The 25,595-nt window shown below is 50.7% G+C and overlaps 1 protein-coding gene across 4 annotated transcripts in view; it reads right to left on the reverse strand.

Annotated features, from left to right (window-relative positions):
- PLXNA4 (plexin A4) overlaps positions 1-25,595 on the reverse strand; it is a 287,259-nt gene that overhangs the window by 169,749 nt on the left and 91,915 nt on the right. The window lies entirely within an intron of this gene.

The following is a 25,595-nucleotide window of genomic DNA, read 5'->3' on the forward strand; positions in this document are numbered from 1 at the left end:
GGCAACCTTATTTCAAAACCAAGAACATATAAGCACAAGCATATCCTCGGAAACAGAAGCTTCCTCTGCTGTCTTCATTGGAGCTGGTATGACTGTGAAGGGCCTGATTCTATCTTTAAGGTGCAGAGAAAGTGTGTATGCCCATTATGGCAGCTATCGCACAGTGAGGCCCCCGCTTTCCTTTCTCAGCAGGCCAGTCCCTCGTAGTCGGCCATGCACCAAAGCTATTGGGCTTTCTGAGGACTTTCAATCCTGAAAATCTGTGCACTTTTCAAGTCGGATCTGTTTCCCGCATGGAGTCCGAGTCCAGGGGTCTTTTTCTTTTTCTTCTCCTCCACCCCCAGCATATGTCGTCAATGATCACTGACCCCCAGAGAGTTCCACATCAGTAAGAGGGAGACCTTCTGGAATGTTCCCCCCAAGGGGACATCAAAGGAGCAACTGTCCTGGTGGGTTTGGATTGATGGCATCTGAGTCATTACAGACAGACTGCATGCCTGTGAACTGGGGGCAACGGGCTGTGTGTGCATGCAGGCTTGTGAGTGTGCAAGTTAAGGAGCTTGAATCAGGAATGAGTCCCAACTCACAAACGTGCACCCTTGTAAACTCTTGGCCTTTCCAGTCTTGCCAGGCTGAGTGCTGAGTTGAGTCCCACAGCATCTAACATCTTGCTAGGGAGTAGGAACTTGATGTTGAGGTGCTGTCTGTGCCTGCTCCTGTCCTGCTGCAGTTCTGCCTTGCCCGACCAGAGACGATGCAGATGCCCAGAGCAGTACATGGAAGCTTTTCCTAAAGATGACTTCATCGCCTTGCATCCTCAGTGCCATTCAACACACTTGTGCAGGTTCCTGAAGGAGGGACAGACTGCGTAGTGAAATGGCGCCAAATATGTTTGTATACATATGTGTGTGTCCCAACAGAGCCTGCTATGCAGATGGCTCTCATTAAGTTGGGCAAGGAAAGCTCTTGGAGAGGGATCCTTGCTATTCCAACAGGAAGATGTTCTAGCCCCTCCCTCTGCTTAACAACTATCACATACAGATGCAGCAAAAAGGCAGAAGCTCCACCAAGGCCCTTCATGGAAATAACTTACTGGCAGCTCCAGTTCAATGTGGAGAAGGCCAATAGTGGTTGAAGACGAGGCAAAGAGTGGTCTTCCTGTAGCAGTTAGTCCAGAGCACACACAGCCCCACCTGATGTCAGCTGCAGGAGGGCTTGATGGCAAGCAAAGGAGGCAGAAAGCGTCCATTTTTCCTTTCTTGTGGTGGTCAGGGCTCTGGACTGGTCCCCATATCTGGGGTTCATCTCAGGTGACACATACGGAAAGGAAGGTTAGGAACCATCAGATGGTAGAGGTGAGGCACGGCAGGGATAGCACATCTATCTAAAGGTGGCCGGCACAATCCGCCCAGCACGTGGTCCCAGTCTGCCCTCCAGATGACCATCACGTGTGCAAGGCCCTGATATCCTTCCCCATGAATACCCCACATGATTAAGATAACCTGAGTCAGTATCTGTTACTTGCAACTGAAACATCCCAACTGATAAATCCTGAAGACAGCTCATGTCAGATTTCATTAGCCGAACGAGCAAATCCTGCTAGTTATAGGCAAGGAATGTACCCTCAATGATCCCCACTTCCATCAAACACCTGGACAAATGAGACCATCAAGTGCTCAGTGAGTATCTCATGCATTCAATTATTATCTTTCTAGGGTTGGGGCTTGGGTCTGACCTGTCCTGGGTACAAGGACTACAGCCACAGGACAATAGCCTTCTCATGCAGTTTAAGTCCAGGGAAACAAGCAATCACAATGGGCCTATGGACACCTGTGCCTACATCTAGGCAGTGAATGGGGAGAGGAGAGGATGGAAAGGGCTTAGGGAAGTGGGAGAGGGAAAGCCAGAGACTCCCAATGCTACGTATTTTCAGAAGCAAAGATGCTCTGGTGTTTCTGTTGCTGTACCAGAATCCCACAAACTGGGACATTTGCCACAATCTCCGAGGCTGCAAATCCCAGAGGTGCCACATCTGCTGAGAGTCTTCTTGCTACATCCTAACGTCAGGGAAGGCATCGCACGGCAATGGAGCAAGAGGCAGCCAGAGGCCATGGACCAAGCGCTGACACACCTCAGATCATGGTATTGGTCTGTTCGTGAAAATGACTTCCTCAAGGTTCCTCCTCAATACCATCACAGTGGTAGCTATGTCTCAACATGAGTTTTGGAGGGCACCCAAATCACAGCAAGGGAGTATTCATTTGATCCGGAAGAGTAGGTGGGCTGGTAGTGAAGGCCATTTTGCTAAACAAGAGAGCAGTAGATCGGTGGGATAACAGTCAAAAAATGACCACAGCTGAGAAGCAGACAGCCGATGCAGGTGTGGGAGTGGAGTCGCAAGAGGAGTTCAGGAGAGAAGGGAGAGGGAGAAAGAGGGAAGGAGAGAAAGAGCTGACACTCCCTGCAAATGCGCAGAGGAGAGGGGGCGTGTAGCTTTCAGAAGAAACACACTTTAGCAGGGCAAACCACGTTATTCACTGTGGGGCGAAGCTCTTCAAGCCAATTCTTAGCAGGTCTACATGACAGAGGTGAAAAACTGAGGTTCCATTTTCCTTCCCAACAATGCCTCCCCATGGGCCTCTTTTTCTGTCCTAGCACTGAGACGGGAAAGCTGGAAGCCCAGACACAGCTGTTTGTGTAGATGGCGGAGTTGGGTTTATAGCAATTTAATCAACGGCATTAATAATGTCACCTAAGCTTAATGATACCAATTACAACCACGGTAAACATCACCGAACAGCTCATAAACAGTGATATTAAAGATGAACTTCCTGCATTCGGTCAGTACTGCTGTTAAGAAACAAAAGTAGAAGGGGTTGTGCTTTGAATATTCCCACATTCACACTCCTACTCAGGATGAAGCACTCCGCAGAGCAGCAAGCACTTGCAAGAGAGGTCCCATAAGGTGTCTTAAGGGTGGCGCTGCAGGGCGGGGTTTTCTCTGGAAAGATCCGGGCCAGTGCTGTGGCCCCCGTTGAGGATGCTGCACCAGAACCAAAGCTTTGCAGGAAGCATCCCTGTGCGGCAAGGACACCACAGGACTGCCTCAGCCCAGGCAACGTTGGTTCTGTCTCAACGGGAAGCAGGTGAAATGGAAAATCCATCAGAACTTCAGCATGAAGGAACCATGTTTCAGACTGAGCAAGACAGGCTGCGTGGGGACAGTTTGGAGCCACCCGTCACCAGAGTCTACCTCTGCTGATGCAAACAGAAGGTAGGCAAGCACCACTCATCAGAAGCCTCTGCTAGCTCCAAGAGCCTTGAAGAATGCACTTGCGTCCACAGCCACCTCCATCTAAAATTGCCAGAACTTCTCCAACATTTTTTGGTAACAATTATGAACCACCATGGTGGAGTACACAGGGTAGACGGAGGGGCCTGCCTAGAACCCATCCTGAGGACATCAAGTGCCAGCTCGAACCCCACATGCCTCCAGTGTCCCTCTTGTTGCACATCCATCTCACTCTCCAGTCCATCCCAGCCAATGGCTTCTTTTGCCTTTTTCTGGTCATCAGGCGTGTGTGACCAGAACAGCCTTAGCCCAGATACCAGGCAAATGGGAGGCTCACTGCATCCATTCGCTGTAAATACCACCCAGGGGAGTTGTGCAATAGGTTGGGCTTGGCTCAGGATGCAGTTTGGGATCTGAAGAGATTAAGACAGCAAAAGTCTTGCACTGTAGGTATTGTCTCTCTGCCAAGTACCTTTAAGACTGGGTGGCTAGAGCCTCCCAAATTCCATCTCAGGCACATGGGGTGGGGGTGGCAGCTCCAGACTTTTTCCAAGAAATAAGGCTGTGCCTCTCTCCCCTGCCTTATCTGATCTGTGGAAAGCGGGCCAGCCTCCCCTTGGCACACAGCATAAACCTTTCCAGTTGGACATCCCCAATGACAGCAGGCTTTTTAGGGGCAGCTTACAGCAGAGTTTGGAAATGGCAATGCATGTTTTTATAGATTTCTGAGTATGCCTGGTGGTCTTAGAACTGCAGGAATCCTAATAACTAAATAACAACACTGGGCTGAGCCTGAGTAAGAGGAAAGGATTTTGTTGAGCCAAAGTTAGAAAGGAATGACCAGGAACTCTCAAAATGAGGAGGCTGCCAGACACAGAGCCCTCCATTCAAGGGCAAGAACAACTGCTATATGTGAACAAGACTCAAATTTCATTGCCACTTGTTTTCTAGAGCTGAGGGTATACCCATGTCAGATGTCAACCATCTGGAAAGGAACTGAGAAGGTTATTTAATTATGCAGAGATTTTGAAATGTACAAATCCTTTTTTGTCCCATTTCCAGTTCAACCCAAATGTTTGTTCTCACTACAAGGTGTCTGCAACTCAGTTTTGCATCTAAAAGCTGGGGTAGAGGAGGCTCAAGCTCAGTTGTCTCCAGGGAATGGCTTGACTGTCAACAAGGGAGGCCAGAGGAGGGGACCTATGCTCTTGGGGAGGAGCAGAATTGGAAGACAAAATATTGTTGGCATAAGGAGTTAGTGGCAGGATCAAATTGGCCAAATGGTCAGAAGCAGCCTGTCAATGGCAAAGAAAACCAAGTAAGGAAATGACTGGTATTACTATTATTATTATTATTGTTAGAGTTTTATTGGAGTAATTAGTTATATAGCATCTTCAGGAATGTCCATTTGGAAATTCCAAGACTTAATATATGCATTTATTCAACAAATACTGATCCACGCCTACTATACCATAGGAACCCTGGTAGGAGCTAGAAATCAAGATAGAGAAAGCTTCTCTTTTATAAAAATGCAAAACTTTATAAATGGATTTTTCATTACAACTGTGGTGAGTTCTGGAAAGCAGATGAGGACAGCTGGAGCTGACCTTGTCCAGGACTGAGCGGAGCAGCTAAGAATGGTGGAAGGGTCAGCTCAAGAAGGCAGGGCCTGGACAGGGCAGGGTCTTCCAGATCCCATTAGGGGTATCTGATCCTATTGTGAATGAAGTCAGAGTCCACTGAAGGGCTCACAATCAGAAAGCTTAGGCTCCTGCTCCAGCCCGAAGGGTCAGCAAAGCAGCCTCCCAGCAAAAAGCCACTGTGCTTTCCTAGCCACTGTGCTTTTCCTGTCTCCTCCAGGGGAATAGAAAGAGACTCATTTAATGCATTGCAAAGCATCCTAGATTTTTTTTTTCTTTTTCTAGTCCAGCTTCAGAAAAAAAAAAAAAAGGACTCTAATACCTGTTCTGTCTACCTCCTCTGATTGCAACAATAATCCAAAGAAATGGTGCAGGTCAACGGGGTTAGAAACCCCAGATTTTTTTTATTATGATTACTATTGCAGTGTCCATTCTCTCTTCAACCAAGGGCACCTGAACTCATAATTCCCAAGGTCCCCGATGTTAACAGAGATATCAATGCAGGTATGCCTGCCTATGTCACGCAGGTGTCTGTAAGCCCAGGTCTTCAGTCTTTACCTCATTAACAACCTCTAGGTAGACACAAGGAAAAGGAGCTTCCAGAGATTGCCTGCAGGCCCCCAGCATTATTTACAGGGAAGGGGGCAATCGTGAAAAATCCCTGTCCCCTTGAGAGCGGTGACCTAATCAAGATGTAAAATTGTCTGCCTTATCTAAATGAAAGCATCATTTGAGAACAGCCATGGGCTGCACCGTGGTTTCAATTGCAATGCAGTTTCCAATTGCTATTGAGTTCTCATTTGCCATGGATTCAGCTGCTGAAGGGTAATTATAATGTTTAACAAATATATTCCCTTTAGGGGCCTGATGTTAAAGACACAGCCTCCTTTTTCTCATCTTACCAAATTACATGGCTCTTAGGACCACGGCTGAGTGCTCAGTTACTTCTCCTACCTCAACCTTCTTCCAAGCTGGGTCTCAAAACTACGGTCTCAGAGGGCAGGAAGGACTGGAGGTCAGGGCCCCGGGGCCTATCCCTCTTCCCCATACAGCCACCAGGGCTCCCACTGTCTCTTGGGCCTACCTAATGAACCCCAAGAAAGCTTGGGAGTACACGCTCTACCAATTATCTGTTCCTTGCCCACAACACCAAGCCTGGAGACTGTCAGAATCACAGCCAGAGGGGGCCCACCTTGACACCCTGACTAGAACCGTCCAGCTGGTTTTCAGGGCCATGGCATTGCTAGCTAAAAAAATAGCTAAAGGTCTTCATCAAAAGAGGGCCCTGATCGGTCTTCTGTTTGTCAAGCACATGAAGAGCACATGAAGAGCTCATGACAAGCTCAGCAATGGCCTCGGAGCTGAGTAACGACTCTGTACATCAAAAAAGAGTTAAGGACAGACACATGTAGGCGGAGCTATCCCAAACCGTCTGCAGTGTTGTGGCAGTGGGACCACACCTCCGTCCTAACCAGACCCTAGCGGATGACACAGGGCTTGGCTTGGTTGCTTGGACGCTCCTGGACACTCACCGTTGCCTCACCCACTAAGACACCTAGCCTGAGGACGGGCCCCACTGGCCACCTTCACCCTCCATCGCCAGTGGCTGGTCCCTCATCCTGCAGAATGAATGGCACATGCAGCAAAGAGATAAGCAAACCCACACTCTCACTGCCAGCTGCCCGGCCATCTGAAAGCTCTGCCTATGATGTGGTCCTCATACGCTATCCCTTTCTGCAAGGCCTCAACTGTAAGGGAGCCCCAGTGGGGTGAGTGAGCTGCCTCCTACACTCCAAATGGGATCTCATTGACACAGCTCTCCAGGCAGCCACTTCCAGTCAGCTGGAGTTGATGTACAAGTCTGCACGTCCAGCGTCAGGTTCGTAATCTGGGTGCCTGGCATTGTCACGGGTTCCTGGGGAAGCTCCGTCTGGGTGTCTGGCATTGTCACGGGTTCCTAGGGAAGCTCCGTCTGGGTGCCTGGCATTGTCACAGGTTCCTAGGGAAGCTCCAAGGGTGCGTGAAGTTGGCACATAAAGTACAAAGTGCCTGGCTGTCTTGCCAGGGAGCCATAGTTACTCTGAGTCCTAACCTTTCAGGGAGAGCCAGGAGAAGCAAGGAACATGACAAAGGTCCCAGAGGGGCACACTGGGTCACACCCCAGGCCAGCGCCGTGGCAGTGTGCCTCTGAAGGCTGTGTGGGCCAGGAAGCCTGAGGCAAGCACTCACGGCTCTTGGATCAGGAAGCACTGGTGTCATCACTGTGGTGCCTCATGAGCTCATGGAAAGTGATGGATTGATTGATCTGTTGGTTGGGTCTTTATTTATTGTGCTCAAGTGATGGATGGATTTGGTAAAGAAGGTGGGGGGGTTCTGTCAGCTACAGAATGGCTCAACCAGTGTCCTATCTGAGCTAAGAAAATGAAACTTCTCTCTCGTGCTTTCTGCCTCTTTGGAAGAACATCTCCCCTGTCCCCCAGCACACATTAATAAAAAGCAATAACAGGAGAATGAGGCGGCAGGAGGAAGGGGTAGAGGAGGAAGAGTGAATGAGGCCAGGGATTTGTTTGACTGGATCATTCCCGTGCCTCCATGTACACTTTGATTAAAGCCATGGGGCCCCATCAAAGCCACTGAAAGACAACAAAATGATGTCTGAGAACAATTTCGTTTGTTGGAATTTTTCCTCCTGTGTTCTATTATGATGAGGGTGGGAAGGAGAGACATGGTATGTTAAGTAAAAAAAAAAAAAAAGTTCTATTTGGCCCTCCTTTGATCTTTCAAAGTAAGGAGAACGTTTAAAAAATGAAACCAAGAGAAATTGACGCTAAGCTCAGACCCTTTCTTTGCTTCAGTGGCATCAGTAACTCAACTGGACTTGGTGCAAGGTATGAGCAGCTGTGAGACCAGGCTTGTGCACAAGAGGGAGCCAGGGAGAGATTGTGGGGTCAGCAGTCACGGAGGGGTCTCCTCTTACCCACAGGCCCTCTCCTTGCCATGGTCCCCATCTTAAACAGGAGACAATGAAGAGGACTTGACAGCACTATCCAGTCAGGCTAATGTGGGAGGGGAAGACACTGAGAAGCCCCAAAGCACATTTCCATCTGGCATGGGTTTATTGTAGAGCCACCTGTAGACAGGAGCACACGGTTAGAGTGGCTACACTGAGCTCCAAGAGGTGACCAGAGAAGCACACCGCATTAGACAGAGCCATAGGCCCTTCTGCCTGGGTTGGGACTCAGAGTGACTATGGCTCCCTGGCAAGACAGCCAGGCACTTTGCACTTTGTGTGCCAACCTCACGTACCCTTGGAGCTTCCCCAGGAACCCGTGACAATGCCAGGCACCCAGACTACAAACCTGACGCTGGACATGCAGACTTGTACATCAACTCCAGCTGACTGGAAGTGGCTGCCTGGAGAGCTGTGTCAAGATGGAGTGTGATGCCAAATTCTCCTTTAGTCAGAAAGCACAGGGACCAGTTAACAGATACCCACCAATGGGATAGAAGAAGGTACTGCAGCATGGGCCGTGCGCGTGTTACCTAACATGAAACCCCCAAACCATGATCCAAGACCTTAGGAAAGATGAAAGTCTGAGCCATTGGTGCCTTATACTCACAACAATAGGACTTGATATTTGTATATGAGTTTTGTGATTTGAGACACATACGCTATGTGCTACTTTTTTTATTGAAGCAAAACATCCATGCCATAAGTTTACTATTTTAGCCATGTGTAAGTACATGGTTCAGTGACAATGAATACCTTCACAACTTTGGTTAGCCAGCACCTCCAGAACACGTGCTCATCTTCCCAAATGGAAACTCGGCACCTATAAACAAAGCTTGCCCGTCTCTGCTGCCTTCTGCCCCTGGAGCTCCCGTTCCACACCTTGTCTGGATGAACTTGTCTACTCTCGATATGAAGATCACACAGTATTTCCCCCTCTGTCCTTGACTTGGTTTACTCAGCACAAGGTTTGCAAGGCTCGTGCAGGCTGCAGTGCAGCGTGCCAGGCTGAGCTGTAGCCATCGCCATGTGCAGGACCACATTCTTGCATTGCTTCCACCTTTCCAGGACTGTGATCAGTGTCGCCATGGACACAAGTGTATAAGCATTCATGTGAAACTGCTTAATTCTGCTCCACGTTGCCCGCAAGTGGAGTTTCAGGACGCTTTGGTAATTCCTGTATTTCTCAAGGAGTCACCCTACGACCATTGTACTTGTAAAGTTTCCATTAGTGATGCCTCTTCAAAAGACTCTCTGCGGGGAGGTTGAAGGATCAGCAGAAGATTCACACCCATCAAACTGAGGTTGAAGCCAGCTAGGCAGGACCAGGGCCAGTCAAGGCCATGAACAGCTTCCCTTCTGCTGCTGCTGGCCACCTCGCCCAGGCAGAGCACCAGGATGGAGGGGCAGCAGCTGGATCCATCCATGCTGCCCCTTGGCTGCTGGGTGCAGTGCGTGCGGTCCCTGGGCCAGGACCAGCGCTCCCCTGGGAAGGGACATTCTCCCTCAGCAGCCGCAACATTTCCCTTAGCAGGGAGCGGCTCAAATGCCACCCCTGGAACACGGACGCATCTGTGGGCAGGGTGAAAGAGTGGGGGGAGGATGAGCAGTCATGGTGGGAGGAAGCCATTAGCATTTTGGTCGGGACATATTTCTGTTCAGACCTCATCATGTGAAGCTAATGACAGGATATTCTGAGAGAGACCCAGCTTTCAAATAATGGGCTAAAAAGAAAGAAACGCACTCTTTTCTTTGTTCCACAAACGCCTAGCAGCTGGCGAGATCAGAGCCAGCCTGCTGGAGTACAAAGCGTTAGAGACCCCGTCCTCTCCCGGATGGGCCAGTGGTTTCACGCCAACTCACTGCCATTAAGGGGCTGAGCCGCCTGGATGCATCCCAGCCTGGGGCAACATGGACACCTGGGAGTGGCAGCCGGTTTGGCGGCCTCTTTGTCTAAAAGTTACCAGACTTAAGAGGGCCCATGGAGGCTGCCTGGTGTGGACACCAGTGAGACCATCCCCAATCAGCAGGAATTTTATTTATTTATTTTTTTTAATTCCCATTCTGTGGCACTGCTCCAGGGATGCTAAGCATCCGTGGCTCCTTTCCACATCCTCGCCGTGGTTCAGTGCTGGGGGTAAGCAACGTCTTGTTGGAATTGGTGTCCGATGCGGACAGCAGAGCTTTGTGAATTTAGGAAAATCACAGTAATGGCTACACTGCTTAACCACCTCACTTCCTTTGTCTGTAAACTAGAGACAGACAGGCAACTCCGCCTATCTCACTTGATGATGTCAGCCCCCTGGCACCTGAGGGTACCACCGCAGTTATTAGGGTTACTGCCTATCCCAAAGCAGCCTCTTCCTTGGGGAAGGAAGATGATATCCAAGCCCCCTGGATGGACGTCCACCTCGTGAGGCGACCTGCAGAGAAGGGCACAGCAGGGTGTGGACTGGGCAAAAGTGAACATGGGCAGCATGGCCAGCCGGAAGAGGCGGGGTGGTGTTCCTCCCAGGACACTCGGGAGGAGGACGAGAGAGGAAGGGAACATGTTTGAGAGTTCTGTCGTATTTAGGTTTTCACATTAGGTGAGCAGGCAAAACCTATGTGATCAAGTATTAGACAGGGAGAGCGAAGAACAAGGAAGGGGTAGGGCTGTTGGGAGGGGGAGAATGACAGCCTGAGAACAGGCCTGAGCATCCCTCCCCGCAGCCAGCAGCCTCGGGGCCTGTCAGGCATCCAGGAGAGCCACTATCCGGAGCCCTGCCCTGCGGTGGCGACCCCACGTCCTCACGGGTATGAGGGAGCCAGAGGAAAAGCCAGGCTCCTGCTCTCTCCCGTGGGCTTGCCCTGCCCTGACTGGCATGCAGTGGGATGGGGCAGGAGGAGCATTCTGGGATAAGAACACCCAGTGACAGGTGGGCCTCGTCCTGCCACGCCCGTCTCTGCTGAGCATTCTTCCATCTCAGTGAAACTCCAGGCATGATCAGGATGGGGTCCATTGCCCAGTGCACAGGGCGAGACGCATGGTGCCCAGCCACGAGGTCCACAGCGACACTGGACTCTGATAAACGACCTTGGAAGCCACAGCCCCTCTGTAGAATATTCACATTCTCCTTCCAGAGCTGCTCTGAACGGCATGTCCACACAGGCACTTCCACTGCCAGCCTCTTTTGCACCTGACTTAATCCCATCATTCTGACCCTGCATCCCATGGCCTTTTGCTCCACATCTGCCTCCACCTGCTGGCATCTGCTGGACGCAATGAGCCACTGCTGGGAGCCCAGAGCCGTCAGCCCTGCAACAGGACACACGGGGCTCAAGATTCCTTGCGTTTCTGTCATTGAACCAAGATAGCTCCTTTCAACTTCTGTCTTCCCCTCGGGCAAAATCAGAAGCAGAGACAGACTAAGCCCAGTGGCCTAAGCCCCTCCTTTGATTTTCAGACCCCAAGAGCCACCCAGGTGTCAGCAGCTTGCCAAGACACATCAGCAGGCCCCACGCTGTTATCACATGCACATTTTCCCGTTTCAGCAAAACTGACACAGGCATGTGGCTGCCCGCAGCAGTGAGCGGAGGACTTCCCACACCGGGCAAGAACAGGGGTTCTGCAGGTCCACGGCTTCCCTGCTGCCACCAAGCCGAGAGCCCTGGGAGGCCAGCGGGCTGATGACAGACGCCCAGCTCTGCCACTGGGTGGAGAATGTGCAAACCCCTCGCCCAGGGGTGTAACACAAATGAACAAGAAAGGACATACTTTCCACTGAAAGAAAAACATCTTGCTGTCATCCCTGCACCGAGTGGGTGCTCACAGCTGCCTGCCGCTGCCGTGCTGAGCCAGGAGCTCATCCGGGAAAGGGAGTTCCACGTGCTCTGCAAGGCAGTGGGACCCGTGTGCTGCCCGAGTGGCAAGTGCAGAGGTGAGGAGAGCATGGCACCTGGGCGAGCGCATTTCCCACTAAAGAGACCACAGGTGGCTCGTCTCGCTTCCCCCCTGCTCTAGCCCAGGAGCGGACTAGTACATCAAGGCCAGGTGTGCTTCTGCTAGGGGGTTTCAAACAGGCAGCCATAGTCACTGTTAGCCTGACGCTGCCACAAACAGCTGCCAGGGAGGAAGGCCGCGGCCAGCAGACAAGCTCCCCTGAGAATGCACAGGTCCCAGTGGCTCCAGAGCTCCCAGGGGCTGCTGCATCCCAGGCAGAGTGGCACTCTTCTGGCCCCATTCACAATCAGAATGCATCCCTATTCATTGGTGCCAACTCTCCCAGATTCACCGTGGGTGTGAGCATACGAGCACACTGGTGTAGATTGTGTCTATTTTCATTCCTAGCATATCAAGAATAGGAAGATACTTTAGAAAGTTCATGGAAATTGTTTAGTAAGAAAAACTGCATAGATTCCAATTTTTTGGCACTAAACTTACCTTTAATTCCATTTTTTCTGCAAACTTTCTGAAGCTCTGAGCATAAGAGAGCACAATTAAATGCCTTATGCAAAGTGCTGGCTCAGAGAAGAAGGCACAGCTGGTTTCCTGGGTTCTCAGCCCTTCTCCCCAGCACTGCTCCCCAGGCGATGATGGATACAGCTGTGTGGTGCCACCCTTCCTTGAGCAGGCCCATTCCCAGCAGGGCCTGTGTGCCCCACCAGGTGACCACCTGCTTAGCCTGAGTGTCCTCAATGAGGACAAGTGTGAAAGCAGATGCCTTGCTGTGGGGGCACTTGAACGAGTAGCAGCCGTGTGTGGCTGGTGGGCAGAGGCCAGGCCTGGAGAGGGCTAGAAGAGTAGAAAGGAAAAGCAGTGTAGGGAGGGGCAGGTGCACATCCAGGTTAGCATTTTATGTCAGGTGCATAACACAGCAGCAGGTGCGAGACAGGTTGGGGACCGGACAGGTGCGAAGAGGGAAATGAAGGGCCAGATTTTAGCCCTTCGGCTCTGGGTGATGTAGGAATGGAGACCGAGCTGGCCAGGGTGAAGTTCACCTTTGGGGATGTTTCTTCCGCTGCCTCTTCTCTGTGCTTGGGGTCTGACAGCTGCTCCTGGAGAAGGGCTCTTTAAATGTTCACAGAGAATGCTCAGGAAGAAGCAGCTCTGCACGAAGTTTAAGACTGTTCCGCACTGAAATAAACTTATCCTTTAATTCCATTCGTGCATTTAAGTTCCCACAGCCCCCTCCTCTGGAGTCACTTCCGTGAGGGTTTTCTCACAATGCTTTCTGTGCCTTCCAACTGGGGAGGGCATTTGGATGAAGCACTTCCCCAGAATTAGCTGCCTGCCCCTCAGAGTCACCACACAGCGTGGTCTGAGTCCTGTCCATTCACACAGTTCCCTGCTGGGCAGCTCCTGGGAAGCAGCTGAGACGGGCTGTAGCCGACCCCTCCCCTCCCAGTGGCACCCACTCAGTGTCTGCTCCCAGTTTTCAGAAGGGGGTAGAAGCTACTGCATGCAACCTGGAGCTGTCTCTGTAGCTCTCGCGGGACAAGAGATGCCACTCATCTTACCCCATGCAACACTGACTAGAAACCAGCACGACAGGAAAAGACGAAGCTTTGACTGTTAGAAGCAGACTGCAGAGCTCCTCGTGCCCAGGGCCCAGGACAGCATCCAGTGATGGCGGGACCCCACCTAGGTAGCTGAGGAATGGAGCCTCGCTCTGCCTCGCTCCCTGTAAGTAGGAAAAGCTGGGAGCTTAAAGAAGATAAGCTTTGTTGAGGGCCTCAAAAGAGAGCTTGGCACAAAGACCAGTAAGTGCCATGGAAACTTGCATTTCTTAAGCATCTACTAGCAAGACCGCAAAATACTTTAATGCGGCGCCAATGCTATAACGCTGAACATTTATTGAGTAGCTACCATGTGCTGGGCACTTTTCTAAGGGTTTAGTATCCATGATCCCTTTTAATCTTCAAAACACTACGTGCTTAGTAAAAACCATTATCCTTACTCTCCATGGGCAACAGGTTTTGCAAGCAGCCGGGGTGGGCTGTGACCAGGCAGCAGCAGTAAAGAGAAAAGCCTACACAGCAGGCAGGGCAAGCACCTTGGTACCTGCGAGACCTGGCTGCCCTGCACTGCTGATGTAGCCTCTGGCAACAGGCCCCAGTAATCGGCCCAGCTCAGCCTCATCATGGTCTCCCCCACACCTGCCAGCCCTGAAATCCACCCCAACCAGGATGCTGGGATTTGGTCCTCAGTGTGCTGTGAGCCATGAGACTTGCAGGGTGGCAGCCGGAGAGGCCATTTGCAGCCTACACAGCCACCAGCACCTCCTGGAGTCAGACAGGTGCACACCCTCCTCTGCCCATCCTGCCCAGGGTCCCTATGCCTGGCCCATTCCTGGTGGAGGGGTGCTGTTGGGCGCTCTGGCTGCTGACTGCTTTCTGGCTTCTTAGCAGTGGATGTAAATAATGAGGCGCCTTCGGAAACAGAGGGATGGAGGAGTGGCCACAGAAGAGAGGAATCTGCAGAAATGGGAACTTTCATCCAAGATAAGAAGCCCTTCTGGCCCTCATTAGACTTTCTCTTCTGTCAGGGAGGTCCCCTGGCTTTCATAAAATCTCATTTTTCCCCTTAAACTCTCCCATGTGGCAGGGGGCCCTGAGTTTAACGGGGCATCTGAGAACTGACTGCAGCCTGGGGCTCAGGTGGCCAGGCACCGGTTGCAGAGTTGCCTGGGACCAGCCCTGCACCAGTGGCCACAGAGCAGAGAAGGGTGGGCAGCTGTTCAACGCTGACCCGGCCAGACCAACACGAGAGAGCAGCCCCACTCTCATCCCTGCGCCCCGGCAGAAGCTGGTCCTGCTCCCTGTTAGAACTTACAACATGATGACTTAAAATGTGTGACTTATTAAAGGCATCTGCATTCGAAAGCCTCCGTGGCTTTAATCCATGCCGACCTCCTTAAGGTTTCCATTAGCACCAGGAGACTGTGTTCATTAGGAGTTGCTGATTTTGATGAATTCATATGATTCTGTCTGGGGGTCTCACTCTTTATTCTGAGGGGCTGATTCATAGTTCCATAACAGCACATGGCAGGCACCTTCAGAAAGCAAGCCGGATGCCAAAGCTAGGCCATTGGGAGAGGCCAGGCCTGAGCCAGGAGGGCTGGAGGGAAGAGGGGCAGCTCAGAATTATAAGTTACTGGTGGGTATCTGAATGCATCCATCAGCGGTCTGCAGGGATGGACACCCCAGAGTCCTCCTGGGTTGTGAGAGCTGGTATTGGTTCCAGGCCATTGGCTCACCACTTGCTAAGCCCTTGAACTCTAACCAGAGCTTATAGCTCTACCAAACTCATGCTTTGCCAACATTGCCCGCAAGACAAACCAAAAATGCCATGATTAGCAAAATATCCAGCAATTTTAACATCAACTCAGACACGCCTAAGCCCAAATCCATACGCATGTTCCAGCTTCCTGCAAGAGAAAGCATGTGCAATGGGTAGAAGCTCCATGTCTCCCCGACACACACAGCAAGGTCAGTCGTGGGGATGCCCTGGGAGATGCTCTCGGCCTCTCAAGGTTCTGATAGGCTCCTTGCCCTCACTCCGCCCCCGCCGCCTGATGTTGAAGCCCCCGATCTACTCCAGGCCAGCTATGTTGGCTGTGCATTTGTGCAAAGTAGAGGCCTGAGCAGGGCCGGTAGAGAGGAAGCTGGCTAGGCGCAGGGCAGGAGCTTCTCAGAGCCCACATGTCCAGTGCTGAGCTCATGTTCCTCAGCTGCGAGCATCTGAGATTCCAGCTGTCCCTTGACTCCACCCAGACCCAGCAGTCCCTCAACTGCACCCAGATCCAACCCTTGGCAGGATTTAGGACATCATTAAACTCAGAGACAGCTCCCTGAGAGCCCCCCAAAATGTAGTAATGTCCCTGAGAGCTCCAAGACAATGCCCAGTGCCTCTTCACTCACCAACTCTGCTCATCAAAGACAATGTCACGTCCATGTTCAGGCTGGAGCACTGGGGACACATATGTCAAGGTCCTCACAGGCCTCCTGCACAACCAAGTAGCGAACGTGGGGCTGGGCCCGCAGCGTGCTGGGTAGAGCAGTCATTTGTAACGGCAGCATCCCACATGGGATCCAGTATTAAGCTCCCTGCTAACGCTCTGGGAAAGCAGCAGAGGAGGCTGGCCCAAGTGCTCGGTCCCCTTCCATGCATGTGGAAGACCCACATGGAGTTACTGGCTCCTGACTTCAGCCTAGCCCAGCCCTGGCCATTGTAGCCATTTGGGGAATGAACCCACAGGTAGAAGGCCTCGCTCTGACTTCCTCTCCCTCTGTAACTGACTTTAAATATACAAGTAAATTTTTTTTTGAAGCAGACTGTGAATTAAATAACCACAGCATGATGTGACCTATGCCAACACGGACATGCCAGAGGGCTCTGCAGCAATTCTGGGAGAGGAAGGATTCAGATTTTCCTAGGGGTGGAGAGGAGGCCTCTCGGAGGAGGTGACATATTGGCCGACAGACGAAAGGGTGGCAAGGGTGCTTCAGAGCGAGCAGGCAGCACGTGTTCAGCTGGGACATGGGCGAGCAGCATGGGCCAGGAGAAGCACACCTGGGGCTTGCTGAAGAGGTGCTGCAGAGCGGACCTTACACAGCTGGAAGGGAAAAAGTGTTAGCAGAGAGCAATGTTTCTTTCCAGCTTGGGGAACCCTACACGTGGTAAGAAAGAGTAGGTGGTAGAGTCTCAGTTTTACTTCACTAGGATGACCTCAGGCTCGCATCCTACGGAGCCTTGGCATCTGGTCTGTAGCCCAGAGGATGCCAGTCTGGCAGGACAGGCCCGGCGGTGCTGCTGTGAACGGTAGACTTAGATGAGGTTGTAAAAGCCGTGCTGCTCTGGGGACCAGGAGAGTGATGCTGGCGTGGCATCAGCTGCTCGGCTTCGCCAGGAAGCCCTTGCGGTTGACATGCAAAGGCAGGATGAGCCTACTGGGACCCCACGCAGAAGCTGGATGATGCAGTCACTAGTGCCACTGCAAAGCAGTCAAGGGCCCAGTTCCCCACTGATGCCCAGCTCAGCAGGAAAGGCGGAGCCACTGGGAGATGTAGGCCTGAGCTTCCCACACCTTCCTCCCCAAAGGCTGTTCCAACTCACTACTACTGGAGTTAGGTGGGGTCTTCCAGAAGCAAGAAGCAACTGAACAGAAACAACACTGCTGTTGCTGCTGCTGCCACCACCTCTCAGCTCATGGGAAGCCATGTGCTGCCAGATCCTTCACCTGGAGGCAGGAGAGAAGGTATCCCTGGCTCTCAGAAGGTCTGCAGCCTGCAGCAAGGGCAGCATCCAACACCTCGCCCCTCAGGACACAGGCCCTGCCCTCGCTTGGATGTGGGTGTGGAGTCCTGGCAGGAACACTGCTGACTGGCACCTCTGCTGGCCTTCCTTGCACTTCCTGGCTTCTCTGAAGCCCAGATTCCACCTTCGGGTGAGGCACAGTTAACTCCCTGTAGTGGGCCAAAAGTGCTGGATGCCATCTTCAGCAGTGTTTGTTTCTGGAAACTTTCATCTGCCTCTCTCTCTCTTCATCTAACATGAATGTCAGCAAAGACTGCTTTCCCCACTTCACGAATCTTGCAAAAGAAACAAAAATAAAATCACACATGAAGACGGGGTGATCCAGAGTATATTCCCCAGATGTTTTCCCTGAGATAATTGGAGGCTCTCTCTCTCTCTCTCTCCCTCCCTTCCTCCCTCCTTCCCTCCCTCTCTGCCTGCAAAGGTGATTCAGAAAAAGCTGGTGAATATGAGCCACTTATGTTGTGAACTAGTAGCCTGCTCATCTTGTTTACTGGGACCCAGTAGGAAGAGAACCAGATGTAGCAATACAAATTCAGACTGTTTAGGGCTGGGCAACAGTTCATGTCTCTTGTGCCTGAGAGCCTGGAGAGAGAGAGACAGAGACAGAGACAGAGAGACAGAGAGACAGAGAGAATAGAGAGGAAAGGGAAGAAAGAGGGTTAGAGAGAGAGTGAGAGAGAGAAAGAGAGAGAGAAAATGGGGGTTATAGAGAGGAAAAGGAAGAAAGAGGGCTAGAGAGAGAGGAAGTGAGAGAGAGGGAAGGAGAGAGAGAAAACACCAGGATAAGGTCTATTCGATCTTGCTTTGACAAAACTCCTAGAGAGGAAGAGAAAACGGAGTCAGCCTGTATGGCAATCTACCTTCTCTGCAAAGCACCATGGCTCCACCCCTCAGGTCCACACTACACGTGGCATGCTGGCTGTCTGCATGGGGTCCCACTTCACATAGCTCCCTGCTTAGACTGCGGACTGCACAAGTGCAGGGTGTGGTCTGCTCTCCCATGCTTGCAAATGCTGAGCACAGAATCAACACCAACAGAAGGAAAAGTCAAAGGAAGATTGGAGACACAGGCTTGTACAAAGGTCAGAAAGCCAATGTGAGAACCCAAGGCTGTAGCTCTTCCTGGAGAAGGACAATAGCATCTCAAAAGTTCTTCTTAGCTGCCTACACACAACCCATACTTTCAAGGCCTTCAGGGATATGAGCCTGCATGCAATTCCTACCTGATCCTTACTCCTAGAAGACCTAGGCTACCATCACCTCCCCTCTCTGCTCCCACAACCAAATGCAATGCTTGAGAGTTGACTTACGCATGGCTTCGGGATCAAACAAGGGTTGCTACAACTAGCCCCATTTGGGATTCCAAGAGCAGAAGCAGCCCCTCTCCTGGGGGCTTCTGGAAACTACAGAGAACTTTTTTTAATGAACTAAAATACCAAAGAAACAATCCTCCAGACAGTTGTTATCCATTGCCTGACTCTGCTGAGAGCAGCCTGTGGAATTTGCAGGGTTGTGGTCACGAGTGAAGGCAGCACCAGGCCCCAGAGGTGATAACAAGGAGGCCTATTTATCCAACACTTCTCCCCAGAGAACTGGTTTTCTCTCTGTTGCAATACCATGGCCCTCTTGGCTCAACCTGCCCCTGAGTTCCTGGCAGACATTCTGGGCTGAAAGCAGATGGGTGAACTCAGCAAGACACAGAGACAAGTCTTGCTGCAGTGTGGCCTCCCGGCTTCATGCCTGCAGATGGAGGGTGGCCAGTTTCCAAGAATTTCACAACCGTGATTTCTAGAAACCTGCCAAAATTTCAGGAGCTGGGGAAATAGATGGCAGACCTTCATGGGCAGGCTGGGAAGGAGAGGGGATAAAGTTTAAATGGCCAGGATCTGGGTCTCTTGGGAACACACTCTGATGTTCTCAACAAAAGCTAACACAGACTACGCTTTAGAGCACTGCTTTTCAAATCAGCACCACCTGGAAAATTTACCAAGAGCTCCCGTGTCTGGTCCCCGACTCCAGAGCACTTGACTAAGAAAGTCTGGGTTGGGCATGAACATGTGCACAGAGTTCCCACAAGGCGTCAGTGTTGCTGGCCAGGAGCCAGGCCTGAAGGACCAAGCAGCCTTGGTTCAATCCTAAGGAGCTTGGAGAGACACTAGGAAGCAGTGAGGGACAAGGTATGTGACATGGTCACCTGCTAAGGACAGTTGTGAGAACCCCCAGAGTTGGGGATTTGTGTGTGTGTGAAATGGATCTGAGTCTGTTCTGCCTTGCTGCAAAGCAATTTGAGCTGCCTTGGCCTGCATTTGTAACCAGCTTCAACGCAAGGTGCTCCTGTACCACTGTGCTAAACACTGCTTTATGCAAAAGCAAGGTGCACATCAAAGGTTGGCTGGCTTGATTGGTTTTCTCCTTGCTGTAGCCAGGGGAACTGAGGCTCCTTCAAGGTGCCCACCTGGCACGAGGGGGAGACAGGACTTCATCACACAGCTCTAGGCTCACGGTGCGGCAGGGGACAGAGAGGACAAGCTCATATTCTCCTACATTGCATACTTGGAATTGTGTCCCACAAGATGCAAGAGGATGAAAGGTCTCATGGCCGGATAAGTTTGGAAAAAGCAAATGCAAGCAAAGAATAGGCTGCTGCATCTTGAAGAAGAGGCAGCTGTGTGCTTTCCTCACATTGGACCAGAGAATCTTCTATTTCAACTACTTAAATATAACAACAAAGTGTGAAGCCTGGCTTGATGACAACAGGCATAAATATTCATAAAGTCAATTATTAAAACCATGGACCTATATTTCCCCTCACACACACACTCATCATTGGAGGTGAACATGGAGACGGAGGCTGGTGTGACCCAAATTGGGGAGGACAAGGAACTTCACAGACTCTGCATTTATTGCTGCGACATGGGCACAGCTCTCTGGGATCCCTGAGTGGGGTCCAGACACAGCTGGGCATTCACAGAGCTCTACACCTCACCCAGCTCCAGCTCACAACTCTTCCTCCAGAGGCCCTGGCCAGGGGTCATTTCTCCAACCCCTACTCTCTGCATCCCACCAGGTTCCCTGTTTCCAGGGACAGCTGCTATCAGAATTATTAGTCATCCCAACTTCTCCTGATCAATTATTACAGGGGGCAAGACAGCTAAGAAAAGAGAGTCAGGGGACTCTGCAAGCTGGGCCTAGGCCCAACCCCTTAGAGGTACCTCCTGAGTGCTGCGTTTGTCCTCGTCCATAAAACAAATAGCAAGTAGAGCTTTCCCTCCTTCCCCAAGGCAGTGGAAGAGGAAGTGGGTAGAGATGAGCTGAACTCATCTCAGGATTGGACACAGCCAACTGGACTGGAGCTCAGACCTCTCGCGTTGTTGGCCTTGCTTCTCCGGGAAGTGTTCAGCTGGCCGAGGACTGTGATGTAGACACAACAACCCAAATCCTGCTGCTACCGGCTTTGGTCTCTTGTGCACCTTACGCTCTCACACGCAGTCTGATGCCCTGTCCCAACTCCTTTGGAGGGATCCACATGAGGATCAAATGCAAGATCTTTGTGGTAGTCCCCACCCCCACCCTGAAACCTCTGTGGGCCATTTGCTCTAAGTCAGCATCGTCCATTTTGGCAAAAGGACCAAGATTTTTAAATTGCTATGTGTGGCATTCTGCAAATAGACATTGCTACAGCACCAGCTCATTAATAACAGAGTATTGGCATGCTCTGCAATCATTATTATTGCTATCAAAATGATCTGCAATGATAGGCTGTCCTTTGTAGTAAAAGACAATGCAACTAACACAGTGTAAGTGCTTATTTTCCATTGCATAATTATCATATATTGTCTGAGCTACCAATATACTCACGAGTATTTTCAGAGTATATGTCCATACATACAATAAATGTAGCTGTGTATTGTCACATTCACCATCTATTCTGTGTGAACGTGTGCATCTTATCCCTAGGCGGGAATGCACAGTTTCTTATGTCCTTTGCATTTCTTGAGTATCATCTTTAGTTAAAAAACAGAGTGCCTCCTTTGGGGAATTCATACTGGCTGTTAGATTTATTTCAGCAGTAGAGGCACCCTCACACTGACCATTCCATCCACATTTCCTCTCTCTGAGGCTGGCCTGTGGCAAGCATGACTGGCTTATTTCACAAATCCAGTGACCCGTTCAGGAAAAAGTTCTCTCAAGTTTGGGCAAGTGTTTGGCACAGCAACTTGCGATTTCACTGGGACACCTGCATGCCCAGTGGGAATGCCCAGGCTCAATTTCTAACTCTACTTCTGATTCCAGCTTCCTGCCAGTGTACACCCTGGGAAGAAGCAGGGCATGGCTCAAGCAGCTGGACGCCTGCCACTGGGGGAGCAGGATGGAGTTCCCAGCCCTGGCTACAGCCTGGCCCAGGCTCAACTGTTGAGAGCATACAGAATGATCCTGTGTCTGTCTGTGACTTTCAAATAAAAAATAATACATTGCTGGATAAATGAGGTTTTAAATAACTGTGTCTTTCTGAAGAAGGGGGAGGAGTCGGAGTCGACTTTCTCACTGCTAAGTGCATTGCTTGTCTGGCTCCACACCCTGGGCTTGGATTTTAAGGCACTTTACTCTCAGATCCAGGTGTTACCTAAAACATTTGTCCTGATTTTACCTTTTATTTTTACCATTATAAAAATAATGTGTGTCCAATAATGATATTTTTTAAAGTAGATTTCATCCCCTTTCCAAGCATAACTACGTTTAGCACTTGGTGGATGTCTTTCCAGTTTTAATTTTATGCACTGCAAAGTGTCTTGATCGCATGATGCTTCTTCACATGATCACACAAGAATCAGTTGCAAGACTGACCTTAAAAACCACATTTTCAATGGTTGTACTCCATATCAAATCCACCTATCCACTGCCCTGTAAACGGATGTTTAGATCAATTTTTATTTTTGATATGCTAAACAATGCTAAAATATGTATCTTGGTGATTAGCACTATTCTAAATTGAGTGTTGATTTATAGAAGAATTTTTGCCAGTTCAAAGCATCTGACTACTTTCAAGGTTCACGCTAAGTGTTTACAAATTGTTTTTCAAGAGTGTTGTACTAGTTAGAATTCCCAACAGCCATCCCTCAATGCAAACACAGCCAGTTTCACAGTGTTCTCCTGGGACTCATTTCTGAACAACTGTTTATAACGCTTTTTAACTCCTTCAGTGTCACGGCTTTATTTGTTCTCAGGCAAGTGCAAGACCTGTGTGGAACCTCTGTCCCCAAGGAATAGACAGTGGCCTACAGTGGAAGTGTCCACTTGAAGTGTCTAGCTTTCAACTTCACATCCAGCTGGGTCTTAGCCATGCAGGAGATACAGCTAGTTCATGGCTGACATATAGACTTAGAAAGTCGGGCAATGCTGATGACTTTTCGGGGGTGCTGCTCTTTACAAGATGCTAAAGGGCTTTTGAATACATGACTGGTCTTAGCACACACTTGTTCTGCCTTCCTCCTTCTGTTTCCTGCAGAGGCCAGTATGGCTCTGAGCGTTAGATGATTTTATCACAATAAAGTGGGCTCCACCCTCCCATCCCTGTACACACACACACACACACACACACACACACACACACACACACACACACACACACAGTGTCTGGGTGACTTGGCTGCAGAAGTGGAAAATGAGCACGAGTTTGCCCTGTTGTCTCAGGAAAGAAATAAGCCAGGCCAAGAGACAACTGTAGTCTTCGGGCACTCAACTGGCCATTTCTACATTCTGGAGCCTAGGGTGCTGCTCTCATGGGGCGCTTGGGGCGTTGGGGCGTAATGGAACTCAGCAGAGAGACATTCCCTGAAGCCTTTGTGACAGGAACCAGGGTGGATGGTAGGGGTCACACTCAGGTGGATACCAGCTGGTTCTTCCTTTTTCCACCAGCCAAGGTCACAGTTGCTAAATAAATCCTCGCAGCTTAGAGCTTTTCTCAGCTTGGCAAAAGCTGCAGAACAAGATTCTGCAAAGGAAGTTCACTCTGGGAGCACTGGGGGTCCACCTGTCACTGAGAGGCATGAGCTAGGGCCAAGCAGCTGGGCGGGGGTGTCTTTTGTGAATCCGTAGACTTTGGGCAACAGAGTACAAGCTGTGACCAACAAAACTCTTTCTTCTGTTTATCCTCCTTTCTCCAGAAAGCAACTAAACCAATGTTCAATTATAAAAAGCCATCAGTGGCTATGGGAACAGAACAGAGAGACCACAGCTACGAGTCCACACCCTGAACCAACCAAGCAGCTTTGATTCTGTGACCTGGCCATGGACAGCACATTCAGCCTCTGACACCCATCACAGGAAGCTGAGTGGTGGCATGTCTCATTCAGCAAGATGGTGGACAACAGGCAGGATGACAAGCCCTACCTTACCAAGCAGCTTGTTTTATACAAAGGTAAGCATGTGTGCACGCGCGCACACACACACACACACACACCAACACACACACACACCCCAACACACATACACACACACACACCCCAACACACACCCATCAACACACACACACACACACACACCCCAACACACACCAACACACACACACCCCCAACACACATACACACACATCAACACACATTCTCTCTGACAAGTCACGCCTTTGGCCAGCCAAGCATCTCCCTAACCAATTACACAAATTGAAAGATAAAGTAGTTTGGGGTCATTCAATAAATTATAAGCTCAAATCAACACCTAACCTCGCTGCAATCACACTCTATGAACACCGCAGTGGCTGCTTTCCAAAACATAGAAGACCATTCAACACATGGCTCTTAACTCTCAACCCCGTTTACTCTACGATTCTGAAGCTTAATGAGCATTTAGGCAGGCAAGCAGGTGAAATGTTGCACCAACTAGCTCTGTTGGAGGATTTACTGGGAAGAGCTGGGGACACGGCACATGAATCGGCACACAGGCAATGATGGTGGCCTGCAGGCTGCCCGGGACCCCAGGATACAGAATGGGAGAAAGAAGCTGAGTGCAAAAGAGGAGCTTTGGCAGCCCTGTGTCCCCAGCACCGCTGCAGCAGCACTGGCAAGAAAGCATGGCAGCCAAGTGCAGTCTGAGAGCAGCAGAGACAGGCTGTGCAGGGGAAGCTGGCTGACCACCCCCGCCCCTCCAGTAGGCCTGCCAAATGACTGCAGGTCAGACAAGGGCGGCTCCAGCTGGCCTCTGTTCCTGTTATGACTGCTCTTGGACTTGCCAGCCCCTAGCCCTCCCATGGGGGCTCATAAGGCCGGAAGTCTCCTCACTGTGTTGGCCCGGCTCCATCCTCAGAAACAGGACAGCTAGGTGGCACAATAAAGGAAAAAGCCCACTCAGGGATGGAGGCCATGGGCTGTCCAGTTTGGGTAGAGTGGCTCCTTGGAGGTTGTGTGTTCCAAGGCTCTGCAGTTGGCCCTGCCCGTGGCGTCTCTCTCCCTTTATGCCCTGTTCCATCCCTCTTGTTGACCAGAGCACTCAGAATTCGGATTTAGAGAGGAAACCAGGAGCCGGGCTTGGACAACAAGTGAGCTGAGCCTAGGTGCAGGACGCAGCTAAGGACCACTCCATAGCCATCCCACTCCCAGGGACACGGCTGCCAAGGACCACACAATTTCACAGAGCATCTGACCAGGAGCCTCTCCTCCCAGCACTTGCCCTCCACGTTCCATTCCACTCCGTGGCCTTCTCTGCCCACTGAGTTTTGAGTCACCAGCAAGGACTCTGTTCTTACTGTAGAAGTGATATTTGGAGGCTAAAAATATGGAAGAAGAGGGGCCAGAACAGAGGCATAGCAAACTAATGTTAGCTTGCAAGCAGCAGCATCCCATGCGGACACTGGATTCATGTCCCACCTGTTCCACTTCTGATCCTGTTCCCCATGTACAGCCTGGGTAGGCAGCAGAAGATGGCTGAGGCCTTGGGCCCTTCCACCCGCGTGGGAGACCCAGAAGAAGATCCTTGCTTCAGATGACTCAGCTCTGGCTGTTGCAGCCATTTGGGGAATGAACTAGTAAATAGAGACCTTTCCCTCTCTGTAGCTCTTTCATGCTATAGAGCTGCCTTTCAAATAAAAATAAATAAAAGAAATAAATAAAATAAAATTAGCCTGTCATAGTGGCTGGCATTATGGCATAGTGAGCTAAGCTGCTACCTGAGATGTAAGGATCCCATATGGGCACAAGTTTGAGTCCTGGCTGGTCCATCTCTAGTCCATCTCTAGCCATCTAGAAAGATGGCTCTAGGACTCAGGCCCCTCCCATGTGGGAGACCCGGATAAAGTTCCAGGCTCCTAGCCATGTAGAGAGTAAAACACCAGATGGAAGAATTCTGTCTCTCCTTCACTCT

Source organism: Ochotona curzoniae, unplaced genomic scaffold (assembly GCF_017591425.1).
Source record: "Ochotona curzoniae isolate NIBS_2020 unplaced genomic scaffold, NIBS_Ocur_1.0 contig_4692, whole genome shotgun sequence".
Taxonomy (NCBI): domain Eukaryota; kingdom Metazoa; phylum Chordata; class Mammalia; order Lagomorpha; family Ochotonidae; genus Ochotona; species Ochotona curzoniae.